We start from the raw sequence: 14,003 nt of genomic DNA, 5'->3' as shown, positions 1-14,003 counted from the left end.
AAAAAAAAAGCCTACCGCCATATCCTGCCTGCTGTGTCTGACCACGGTGATGTGTCTCTCCTGGACCTTGTGATGTCTTCGTCCTTGTCTCTGGGCTCTGTATTTGCTATTCAGGCTGAGCGATTATTAATATGTTATCCTGACTTTAAGACTAGACCCCTTTGTCTCTCACAGCTGATCAGTGTCTCCAGTTTCTGCCACTCCAGCCCTGCCTGGCACAGTTCCACAGGGAGGAGGCAGGGCCAGGGTGGTTTCTCTGTAGGTATGCTGGGGTGGGTAAACTGTGGCTAAGCAGCTGTCAGAAACGTGGGCTGCTCCTCATGCACCCATGGAGTAACTGCCAACAATCGCCACTGCAGCCCAACCTGGGCTCTGCCCTGGGACTTGCCTTTGCACCCAAAAATTGAGTCCTTACCCTGGTCTTGACTGCACCAGATCCAGCAACACGTTGGGGCATGGAGTCAGTGGAGCCAGAGCATGTCTTCTCCTTGGCTGGGGTGTATGTGAACCTGCTCACTGGAAACCAGCAGCTGATAAAGCAGACCTCACTCTGCCAGGCTCAAGGGCCAGGAGTGAGCAAGCAAACTCCTACTAAACAGGGTTCAGGCTCCTGCAACTTTTCTGTCTGTCCCACTGTGCCTCCAACCAGTCCACCACATAGAACCTAGGACTGGGACATTCTGTTTCTTGAACTGCTCACAATCCAGATGCCATGATGTTACCAAAACACACACAAAAAATACATGATATGATAAATGATCTCACAAAGGGGTAGGATGCAATAGTCATGCCATTTATATAAACATTTGAAAACAGTCATCACAAAAGTAGGTGGCTTCCCTCGTGGCTCAGTGGTAAAGACTGCACCTGCCAATGCAGGAGACAAGGGTTCAATCCTTGGTCCAGGAAATACCACAGGTCACAGCTATTGAGCCTATGGTCTAGAGCCTGGGACCCAAAACTACTAAGCACATATGCAAAAACTCTTGAAGCCCTAGTGCCCTAGAGCCCTGCTCTAGCACACTGCAATGAGATGCCCATGCACCACAACCAGAGAGTACCCCTCACTCTCCACAACTAGAAGAAGCCTGTGCAACAATGAAGACCCAGCACCATCACAAATAAATAAAATTACATATTGTAAAAAGTGGAATGTGCTCTTACATCAGTAATTTTAATGTTGAGGATGAATTAAAATGGCAGGTAGAAACTGGTTTGAGGGGTATACACAAAGTATCAGAATATTGACATTTACTTATTAAATACGTAAAATTTAAGTCTACTGCACAACCATAAAACGAGTTTAAAATATGCAAAACCTGTCACCATATGATCATTCAACTATGGTAGCATTCTTAAAAGTTATTTTTGGCTACTGAACCTGTAAGAGGGGAAAGTATCCAGTGGTGCACTACTGGCAATGCTTCCCAACTCCATGTTCAGTGACATTATGTTTGCAGTCCGACATTGGCTATGGAAGTATTTACACTCATGGAAATTGGCAAACGCTATAATATAAAAAAGGATTTACTTTGTAACTGAATGTCTGCACTTAAGATTGAGGTAGCTTATGTTAATAGTATACATTTATCTTAAATGTGTATAATGTATTTGATTATTGCATTATGCGTAGTAAAGAAATTGAGGAAAACATGAGAACATGTTCTCTCAGTATTCCAAATTCAAATTCCATGCAGGAAACACTCACATTATTGAAGAATAAGTGAAATATCACGGATATCTTTGTTGTTTCCCTGCTCGCCTATTTGTCACAAAAAGGGAAAATGGGGAAATCCCACAAAATAAAAGTAGGCAAAAAGATAGGAACAGAAAGATACCCAAACAAGACACACAGGAAAAGAGACATTAAAAACCAGCAACACTCAACATCAGAAATCCTGAGAAATGCAATTAAAACCATAATGATTTCATACTGCTATCTTACAGTCTTCATTGGAGGTGTCAGCATGCATCCAGTCTTAGAGTTTAAGATAGGCTGGATTTCTGGGTCATATGGTAGTTGTTAGCTTTTTAAGAAATCTCCATTCTATTCTGCATAATGGTGATATCCATGTATATTCCCACCATAGAGCCTGAGAAAACCATAATTCAAACAGAAACATGGACCCCTGTGTTCATTGTGTACTATTTACAATAGCTAGGACATGGATGCAAACTATATGTCCCCTGACAGATGAATGGATAAAGAAGTTGTGGTACACGTATACAATGGAATATTACTCAGCCGTAATAAGGAATCAATTCAAGTCAGTTCTAGTGAGGTGGATGAACCTACAGCCCATTGTACAGAGTGAAGTCAGGAAAAAAATGTCATATATTAATGCATATAATGTATACATGTATATACATTAATGCATATACATATACATTAATGTCATATATTAATGCATATACAGGAATAGAGACACAGACAGGAATTTATGGAAACACTGGAGGAAGGAGAGGGTATGAAAAATGGAGCGAATAGGACTGAAACATCCTCTACCATACATAAAACAGATAGCTATTGGGAAAGTTCTGTATAGAACTGGGGGCTCAACCCAGTGCTTTGTGACAATTTAGAGGGGTGGAACTGGGTGTGCGGATGGGATGCAGATTCAAGAGGGAGGGGACATATTTATACTTGTGGATGATTCACATTGTTATATGGCAGAACGAGCAAAACATTGTAAAGCGATTATCCTCCAATTAAAAGTAAATATTAAAAATAAAGAAAAAAGATAGCTTGGTCTAGTGTGGGTCCCAAAATGGGTAGGCAAGTACTTGTTGCTTAACAATCATTTGGTGACTTGCATTCTTACATTTATGGAAGGGTGTGGGGATGGGAGGAGCAGTGAGAAGATCAGTAACGAGGACAGGAGGAAGAACCTGGGAACCAGTCCATGTGGGAACCACAGTGGATGCTCTTATTCCTTCATTGTCCCTCACATTAACTAGAACCATCAGTGGGTCAACTAAATAATGGAGTAATAGGGACATGCTAATCAAACCAGTCAATCTTAAAAGAATCAGTCCTGAATATTCATTGGAAGGACTGATGCTGAACCTTAAGTTCTAATACTCTGGCCACCTTATGTGAAGAGCCAAATCATTAGAAAAGACTCTGATGCTGGGAAAGATTGAAGGCAGGAGGAGAAGGGGATGACAGAGGACAAGATGATTGGATGGCATCACCGACTTAATGGACATGAGTTTGAGCAAGCTCAAGGAGATGGTGGAGGACAGGGAAGCCTGGTGTGCTGCAGTCCATGGGTCACAAAGAGTTGGACATGACTGAGAGACTAATCAGCAACAACTAGGAATATGCTGAAGTCTGTATATGAAGATGGAAAGGACCTTAGAAACCAAACATTGCATATGGTGGTGAAGAAGTCTGGGGTGATACCAATGACCCAGTCTGGAATGCCTGGCTTAGTGCTGCTGTCCCTGTGAGGAACTTCCCAAGCAGGAGGGTGACATGCATGGGTGGAAATGAAGCTGGAGTCCCTGGTGGTAAGGCAGGAAGATGTGTGTAATTCATGGTCAGGACACAGGAGACAGAGTCCTTGCGCTGAGGGGTAGAAGTCAGTGTATACATGCAGTGTAGAGGGACCACTCTCATGAAGGTCTGGCAGTAGTGAGCACTTGTGTAAGTCCCTCACAGCATTGGTTTGGCTATGGTACAGGCAGGGCTTATGCGGTGGGGAGTGGGAGTGCTGAAGCATTAAGATGGAGGTGTTCTTTTAGTCCCCAAACTTAGCGGTGGGGAGAGGCAGCAGAGGACTGAAATGACCAGACTCCTCAAATCCTGAACCAGGCAACACTGAATCCCAGGTCCATATCCATTGTGCCAAGATCGCCGAGATCACAAACAGATGATACTATGTCTCTGTGCTTCCTCTCTAGAAAGGGTCCATTTGATGCAGAGATTCTTTGCATCTTCTAACAACCAGTCCATCCTAAAGGACATCAGTCCTGGGTGTTCATTGGAAGGACATGTTGAAGCTGAAACCCATGGACCCATTGGAAAAGACCTTGATGCTGGGAAAGATTGAGGGCAGGAGGAGAAGGGGATGACAGAGGATGAGATGGTTGGATGGCATCACCGACTCAATGGACATGGGTTTGGGTGGACTCCAGGAGTTGGTGATGGACAGGGAGGCCTGGCATGCTGCAATTCATGGGGTCACAAAGAGCAGGACACGACTGAGTGACTGAACTGAACTGAACAGCCTTAAACTCCTTCAAAGTAATAGCCAGCCATATTTGGGATATTCATAAGGTTCTTTCTCCAATGTGAAATCTCTGATGAACAAAGAGACTGGATTTACTAATAAAAGATTTCCTGCATTCACTGCATTCATAAGGCCTTTCTCCAGTGTGAACTCTCTGATGACAATGAAGATTTGAACTACCAATAAGACATTTCCCACATTCACTGCACTTGTAAATTTCTCCAAGATGGACTTTCCTATGGGAACTGAGGTGGTGGATTTGGTAAAGGATGTCCTAAATTCTCCAGGCTTATATAGCCTTTCTCCCCTGTAAATGCCCTGATGATAATGAAAACCAGGCAGAAAAGTGTATGATTTCCCACATACTTTACACTCATAAGGCCTTTCTCCAGTATGAGTTCCCTGATGTTCAATGAAAGAGTACTTACTGGTAAAAGATTTATCATATTCCTTGAACTGATATGGCTTTTCTGCAGTGTGGATTTTCCTATGGTTACTGAGCTCCCAGCTTTGGTAAAATGTGCTTCAACTAAAAGATACTAAGTGTCCCAACTAAGACCCAGCACAGCCAAATAAATAAATAAATATATTTTTTTAATGTGGGTCTGCCCATATCATATCGGCAGGATTTCTCCCCAACAGGCTGCTTCTGGTGCTGCTGAATGTTGGCAGCGAAACAGAATTATTTCCCACATGACCCACATACACATACAGCAGTTTTCTGCCTGCTGTTTGTTCCTTGTTCTTCAGCCAAATGCAAAATGTCTCTCAAGACTAGAATGCACATCTTACAGAGCTGGACCTTCTCAGGAGACAAACCTGTGCTGGATGTCCTCATCTGTGAGACTCCTTCTGCAATTCGCTCTGTTCAAAAGGTGTCTCCTTATCCTGAACTCCATGCCAAGAACCTGAAAACAAAGAAGTGGTAAAGAAGTCCTTGTTGACTTTTTTGGAGGGAAGGATGACATCACAAATCCATGTCGGACACGTGAAAGAACCACTGCCCAGGAGTATGTTCGGAAATAGGCTTGGAGTCAAATTGAGGAAGCATCTGCAAGAATCGTAGGCTGCCGTGAAACTGGGAAAACTGGGAAGTAGTAGAAATGACAAATTGACAAAAGGTCAAGAATAGACAAAGATGAGAGAAATGATTTGTAGCCACTGACGATGGCACCATGACACTTGTCCAAAGGAAGAAAGGCATTCTATCTGGTATGAACACAGACCTGATATCAAGCCCTCACCCAGCTGCCGTTTATTTCCCCAGGGTACCTCTGAGCACTTTATGTTGAGACCAGAATGATGTCCATACCGTGAAGCCCCAAGGACTCTCCATTGCAAGCTGAAAGACTACACAGGACACAAACTATACAACTTCTAACTCAGTCAAGATGGGTGAATGGTAACACTGGCCCAGAGGAACTCAGTAACACAATATATGGCATTTAAATATTACACTAAAAAAATCCAGTGGATCCAGGGAAAGGGATGGACAGTGGATAGAATTTAGGAATTTTAGGAATCTATCTCCACCAAAACGTATTAATAATTGTACTGCTGCTGCTGCTGCTAAGTTGCTTCAGTCGTGTCCGACTCTGTGCGACCCCAGAGACCGCAGCCCACCAGGCTCCCCCGTCCCTGGGATTCTCCAGGCAAGAACACTGGAGTGGGTTGCCATTTCCTTCTCCAGTGCATGAAAGTGAAGTCGCTCAGTCGTATCCGACTCCTAGCGACCGCATGGACTGCAGCCCACCAGGCTCCTCCATCCATGGGATTTTCCAGGCAAGAGTACTGGAGTGGGTTGCCATTGCCTTCTCCGAATAATTGTACTAACAGAGTCTAATTTATCTAACACTTTTGCAACTATTGAGCCTACTGAATATCTGCAGAGTCCCACGAAACAGAGTTTGAAGAGATAAAGATTCACAACCAGAATCAGATATCACATGGAGGTTAAGATGATCACATGGGGAATATGAAATAATTATGAATAAGCTAATTAACCTCTGCTAAAGAATAAAGAAAACAGCATACCATACCAGAAGGACAATGTAAGTTGAGAAATGAGAATTCTAACAGAGGAACCAAAAAACAAAGCTACAGTCAAGTACACTGTAACTGAAATGAAGAATGACTGTGATGCACATATTATTCATAGGCTGAACACAACTGAGAAAAGGATGTTTAAGCTTGATTTTCTCTTAGTAGAAACTTCCAAAACTAAAAAGCAAACAAAAAAATGATAGAAAATAAACTGAAGAACACCAGAACATTCAAGACCTGTGGGAAAACTGCAAAAGGTTTAACATACACATATGGAAACATGTCAAAGAGAAAAAGAAAAAAGAATAGAAGAAATTATTGAGGCAATAATGATGAAGAAATTTTAATCCAATTAATGTTAGATACCAACCCATAGATCCACAAAGCTCACAAACCACCAGACAGATTGAAATAAAAAAAACTACAGGTAAGTATATCACATTCAAATGCAGGAAATAAAAAAGAATCCTCAAGGAAGCCACAGGAATAAATGGCTTTTAGAGAAGCAACAAAAACAATGACATTTGAATTCTCCTCAGAAATCAGGCAAATAAGAATGGTATGGAGTTAAAATATTTAAAGTACAGTGGGTGTGGTGATTATGATGGGGTTTGGGGAGGGTGGACATCCCCAATCTAGAGTTTAATATCCGTAACATTAATCTCTAAGAGTGATGGTGAAATACTTTCTTAGACACAGAAAAATTGTGGGAATATAGTAGAGGAAATCCTTTAGACAGATGAAAAATGACATCAACTAAAAATCTGGGTTTCAGACTTCCCTGGTGGTCCAATGGCTAAGACTCCATGTTCCCAATGCAGGGGGCCTGGGGTCAATCCCTGCCTGGTCAGGGAACTAGATCCCACGTATTTCAACTAAGACCCTGTGCAGCCAAAATAAATAAAAATAAATACTTTTTTAAAAATCTGGGTTTCATAGAGAAAGTAAGAGCCTCAGAGAATTAAAAAATTTCACTGACATATAACTGCAATGGAACACTGTATATCTTCAGACTGTATAACATGATTTGATCTTGGCTTCCCTGGTGGCTCAGATGGTAAAGAATCTGCCTGCAATGCAAGAGACCTGGGTTCAATCCCTAAGTCAGGAAGATCTACTGGAGAAGGGAATGGCTACCTACTCCAGTATTCTTGCCTGGAGAATTCCATGGACAGAGGAGCCTGGCAGGCTACTGTCCTTCGGGTCACAAAGAGTTGGACACAACTGAGCGACTAAGCACTGCATATACACTGCACTAACTAACAAATTAACTTTAGTTATCAGAGTTACAACTTTTTTCCCATGATGATAACCTTTAAGAACCACTCTCTTAGAAACTTCTGAATATACAGTATGGTTTTTGGACTTTCCTGGCAGTCCAGTGGTTAGGACTCTACACTTACACTACAGAGGATGAGGATTCGATCCTTTGTCAGGGAACTAGATCCCACAAGCAACTCATCTAAATAAATAATTAATTAATGAAATATAAGATACAGTTTTGTTAATGAGTCATCATGCTGTGCATTACATTAAAAAATTCATTCATCTTATAAGTAGAAATCTATGATTTCTCACACCCTTCACTTATTTTATAAATGGACCTTCCCCCTCTTTGGCAAGCATCAATTGTTAGTCTGTATCTAAGTTTGGTGTTGTTGATATTATTTTAAATATTCAACATGTTAGAATAATCATGCTGCTACTGCTGCTAAGTCGCTTCAGTCATGTCCGACTCTGTGCGACCCCATAGACGGCAGCCCACCAGGCTCCCCCGTCCCTGGGATTCTCCAGGCAAGAACACTGGAGTGGGTTGCCATTTCCTTCTCCAGTGCATGAAAGTGAAAAGTGAAAGTGAAGTCGCTCAGTCGTGTCCGACTCTTATCGATCCCATGGACTGCAGCCCACCAGGCTCCTCCATCCATGGGATTTTCCAGGCAAGAATACTGGAGTGGGGCGCCATTGCCTTCTCCTAGAATAATCATACAGTACAGTTAATTCTGGATCTAACTGGGTTAGAACTGCTTGGATCCACTCACACATGGGTTTTTTTTAACATGGATATTTTTCAATAAATACAGATGACTATAGGATCTATACTTGGAAGAATCATAAATGCAAAAACTTCAGAATCAGAGAGCTGACTATGGGACTTTAGCATCCAATGATTTCAGTATAGGCAGGGTCTCCTGGAACCAATCCTCTGTGGAAGCAGAGGGACAATTGAGAAAAATAATAAAAAGGAAGAGAGAAAGCAATTAGGAGTTTTAAAAATTATAAGGTATTCAAATCACCCAGGAAGCCGCAGAGTGTTACATGATAGTGGATTTCAGTTCAGTTGCTCAGTTGTGTTTGATATAACTGGATATATGGACACCTATAGACTACTAGTTTACTCCATCCAAAAACAACACATAGTCTTCTCATGCTGCCATATATAACATTCACAAGACAGACCACATCCTAACCCAGAAAACGTACCTTTAACAACTTTGAAACAACAGAAATCATGGAATGTCTTTTCTCAGAGCACAGAGGAATTAACACTAGAAATCAGTAACACAAAGATAGCTGGAAAAAATCCCAAAATACTGAGAATTAAACAATATACTTTCAAATAAAACATGAGTCAAAGAGGAATTCCCCAAAGAAGAAATTTTGAGGTAAATTTTTAAGTATTTCAACACTTCAAAATACGTGAATACAGTGAAAGCAGTGTTGATAAGGCAATTTATCTATTTTTTTTCTTCTTTTTTCTTAATATATATATAATTTAACCACTGGACCAGCAGGGAATTCCCGAAAACATTGTAAGTACAGTTGACTTACAATGTTTCAAGCATGCAGCAAGATGATTCCGTTATAGATATATACATACATTATTTTGCAATTATTTTCCATTATAAGTTATTACAAGCTATTGACTATACTTCCCTGTGCTATACAGTAAACCTTTGTCACTTGTTGCATATCTATTTTTTAGATTAGAAATCTAGCATTCTAGCAATTTGTAGCACTGAATGCAGATATCAGAAAAGACCTAAAATCAATTAGCTGTGCTTCTACCTTATGAAATCACAATAGGAGAAAACTAAATCCAAAGGAAGAAGAAAAAAAATACTTAAAAATCAACAAAGCCTCCCAAAAGTTGGTTCTTTAATATGACTGACAAAATAAAAAAATTCTGTTCACTGTAAACATGAAAACAAGACAGGATGCAAACTACTAGTGAAGAAGGAATTCACAGGGCCTGGACTCCATCTTAGGCCTGTTCATGCTGATCACGCTCGACCACCTTTCCAATGGGCTCTGAACTCTGTGTTTAGTGCCTAAGGAAACAACAACAGAAGGATAAGACCCCCTCCAGACAGGGGAACCTTGAAGACCGTATCTAGGTTACTTATCGCCTAAGAGAAAACATGCACTAATCACCCCTTCCTCCAGACAGGCCATAAGTTTTCTGTATCTATCAGAGTGTAACCTCAGGTTTATTGATTATTGGCTAACTGTTTGACTGTTTGAGCACATGAGCACATAGCACGTGAATCATGGGGTTATTGGGATTGTATTTTCCTTGGTTTATGTGAGTCTCAAGGAATTTGGAGTGGTGGGTTCAGACACGAACACATGGGGTATAAAAGACTTTCGCAAATGCTGGTCGGGGTCCTTGGCTAAGAGGAGAGTCTGCTATGGACCCGCCGGTGTAATAAACTGCACTCCACTATCTGCATTGTCCTTCTGAGTGAGTTTCTTTCCCGGAACGCGTGGCTACAACGTTTGGTGCATGGGCTGGGAAACTCCTCACTTTGAGGAGACAGGTCTCATTTGAGGCCACCCTGAGGCTTTGTGGCTTGAATCTCCTAGAGGAGGGAAGGCCCCTCGCCCCTCTAGAAGAATTCAGCCTTTCAACGCCCCGTTTCTTCTCTTTGGCAGGTAGTGAACGGCATCAAGGGAACTGAGCGCTCAGGTGAGGAGGAACCCACCTGGCAGGGTGGAAGAGGGGGCCTGATCACCCCCCTGGGGGGGACTAGAAGGGGCACGGACCCACAGGGGCCTGGAATAGGCAGGAAGCAGCGATCGCTTGGTACATAGGTCGACGAGCGTGCTAGGTTTAGGAAGGAAATTTGTGAAGGTCACCTAGGAGTTGTGTCCACGCTGTCTCAGGGAAAATTATTACCAGCGATCGCCAGGGGATTTTTAGGATAGGAAATTGGTCCTTGAATGCTCGTATTCTGCCCTCCCCCAGGAGGTGTCCCGTCTGCTGTGAAATTCTTGATCCCCTTGGAATTGTTAGGCTAGAAGGAGGGGGATAAATAAGTGAGTATGAATTGCCTTTCCCAGAGATGGCCTGGGACATGGGATATTTAACCCATCTGTGTTTACATCCGCACCTGATCAAGCCCACCAAGGCAGAACGGACTTTAACGGAGAAACAGTCTTGGATCACGTGGTGGTATTCTGGTTCGGCTGTCCTGACCGGCATGTGAAGGCATGCCTATCCCCCTTCTCCTTCTGGGATCTGGCAGGTAAGGCCCTTCTCACCCCAATTAGGAAGGAGGCAGAATGGCAATTTAAGTGTCATTGAGTGGAAATATCGGAAGTGCATAGGGTACTGAGAACTTCGTAGACAGAACGAAAAGGAAAAGTAGAAGAAGGTCTGTGAAGGTAAGCAGGATGGGAGGAAGTGAATCTAAGGCAACTGTATAGGAGCGCATGATTAAAAATTTAAAGAAGGGATTCGGAGGAGACTATGGGGTGAAGATGAAGCCTAACCGCCTCCACATACTCTGTGGGGTTGAATGGCCCCCTGTGGGAGTAGGACGGCCACCAGAGGACACCATGAACTTAGAAATGGTGGAAGCAGCCTATACAGTAGTCACAGGACAGCCAGGACACTTGGATCAACATCCATATATTGACTCATGGCTCGGGTTAGCTCAAGGCCCTCCTACTTGGACAAGGTTCTGTATCCAGAAGGGAAAGGGAAAAATATTAATGGCACAAAAATTGATAATAAAAAAGGAAATTCTACAGGATTTGGACGGGGATGACCTGACCCCTTCCCCATACTGGATAATGATGCGCCTGCCTTCCAGTGCTCCACCAGGACCGGAGGCCGCCTTAATGCCCCATCCAGGGCCAGGTGAAGTCCTGCAGCAGCCGCTGCTCCTCCGCCAGCTCTCCCCGAGGTCGTAGAGCCGCCACCTCGGCAGGCTCCGATCCCGGTGACAGAAGCCTCTGGCCAACACTTCCAGGATCCGGCTCCAGCCAAACCGCCCAAGCTATACCCGCCTCTCCTGGTGAGTACTGACAAGAAGGGGAGGGAGACGTTGGAATTAAGCAGAGACTGCGCTCTGCCAGAGAGCCGGAGGGAACGAGAGAGAACAGACAAGAGATTTGCAGTGCTAGCTGCTGCTCTGGGAAAGTCTATCTCGGGCTCTCCAGAAAACCTCATCTGCCCCAGGGACAGGACAGTCCTTCAACCGGTCCCAACGGAGGTCTCGGGTCCTGTTACAGCCAAACCAGTGTGCCTGGTGCCAAGCTTTTGGCCACTGGAAGAATGAATGCTCTAAGGCAAGGAAGGAAGAGGAAGCTCCCGCAGTGGAGGGGCTTGCTGACTTGGAAATTAAATAGGGCTGCCGGGGCTCAGAGATATCAGGTCCCCGAGAACCCATGGTAACCTTAAAAGTGGGGGACCGAAACATTGACTTCATGGTGGATACAGGAACAGAACTGTCGGTAGTAACAAAACCTGTGGCACCACTGTCCAAAACGACTACCGCTGTAACTGGGTATCGGGAGAAGACATGACTAAATCTTTTTGCCAGCCCAGAAAATGTCAGATGGGGCACCAAGTCCTGAGTGCCCAGTACCCCTGTTGGGAAGAGACTTGCTCTCCGAACTAGGAGCACAAGTGACTTTCTCCCCTGAGGAGAGGCCCACCTTCCGGATGGACACTATGACTTATTTGCTCTCTCTCTCTCAATATCACCCCAAGATAAGTGGAGGTTGCATGAGCCTCTGAAGGAAGAACTGGTGGGCCAGAAGAGCATGAGAGCGAGCTAATTCAATTATTCCCTGAGGTCTGGGCGGAAGACAATCCCCACCTCCTCCCTCCAGGCTGGCTAAACATCAAGCCCCAGTGATAACAGAAATCAAGCCAGGCACCATCCCGGTCAGAAAATGCCAGAACCCGATACAGATAGAGGCCTGGGCCAGCATACTGCCCCACATCAATAGATTGAAACAAACGGGCATTCTATTAGAGCCAGTCATCTTGGAATACGCTGATCCTGCCAGTCAAAAAGGAAGGAGGACAGGACTATAGGCCTGTACAGGATCTCAGGCTAGTCAACCAGGCTACTGTGACTTTACACCCCACTGTTCCAAACCCCTATACCTTACTTAGCCTCCTCCAGCCGAGGACTAAAGTTTATACTCGCCTAGATCTCAAGGATGCCTTCTTCTTCGTATGCCTCGCCCCAGCGTCACAGCCCTTCTTTGCCTTTGAATGGGAAGATCCAGTTGGGGACACCAAGCAACAGCTCATCTGGACTCCCCCACAAGGGTTTAAGAACTCCCCAGCCATCTTTGGGGAAGCCTTGGCTTCTGACCTGAACTTATTCCATCCAGAAGAATATGGATGTTGGCTCCTACAATATGTGGATGACCTGCTGCTGGCTGCTGAGACCAAGGGAAAATGCTAGGAAGGGACAAAAGCACTGCCCCAGCTGCTGATGGAAGCAGGTTCCCGGGTGTCGAAGAAGAAGGCCCAGATCTGCAAGGAGGAGGTAAGGTATCTGGAGTTTGTTTTAAAGGACACAAGGTTCCACACCCTAGTTGGGTCCTATATACTGATGGCACTAGCCTCATAAAACAAGGACAACGGCTGTCAGGTTAGCCAAAGCGGAAGGGGCCATCAAGACTGAAAAGGGATGGTGGGAATTGCCAAGTGGCAAATTATTGGTACCAGAGGAGCTGGCACCCACTCTGGTAAGCCAAACACACCAAGCGACCCACCTAGGCCATGCTGCCCGCTCACAGGTTAATGCTGCCTCTCGGTATTCAGACAGAAACCTCCGGGGATTCAGTGGAAAGGCACGCTGCCCTTTGAACACCTGGGAGTGGACTTCACTGAAATGAAACCTCACCGACACTACCGTTACCTGCTGGTCATGGTATGTGCGTTCTCGGGATGGGCAGAAGCTTTTCCTACCTGGACTGAAAGAGCATCAGAAGTAGCCCGGTGCCTGCTTAGGGAAATAGTTCCCAGATTTGAACTTCCTACCAGCATTGGTTCAGACAATGACCCGGCTTTTGTAGCTGATTTAGTACAACAAGTAAGCAAAACTTTAAACATCAAATGGAAACTGCACACTGTCTATAGGCCCAGAGTTCTGAGATGGTAGAATGAACCAACCGGACATTAAAGAGACTCTCCAAGTGGATCATAGAGACTGACTGCTCCTGGGTGGACTTGCTTCTGACGGCTCTGCTCAGACTCAGTGGGATGACCCCACAGTCCCATGGCTCTTCTCCGTAGGAAATTGTGTATGGGAGGCCCTCTCCCATAATAAAACAGGTGTCAACAAATTTGCCTCAGGTAAGGGGGAATACTGTTCATGGGGTTCATACTGTTCATGGGGTTCTCAAGGCAAGAATACTGAAGTGGTTTGCCATTCCATTCTCCAGTGGACCACATTCTGTTAGATCTCTCCACCATGA

This window comes from Bison bison, unplaced genomic scaffold, assembly GCF_000754665.1.
Source record: "Bison bison bison isolate TAMUID 2011002044 unplaced genomic scaffold, Bison_UMD1.0 scf7180017864383, whole genome shotgun sequence".
Classification (NCBI taxonomy): domain Eukaryota; kingdom Metazoa; phylum Chordata; class Mammalia; order Artiodactyla; family Bovidae; genus Bison; species Bison bison.
Note: the sequence above shows the minus strand (reverse complement) of the source record.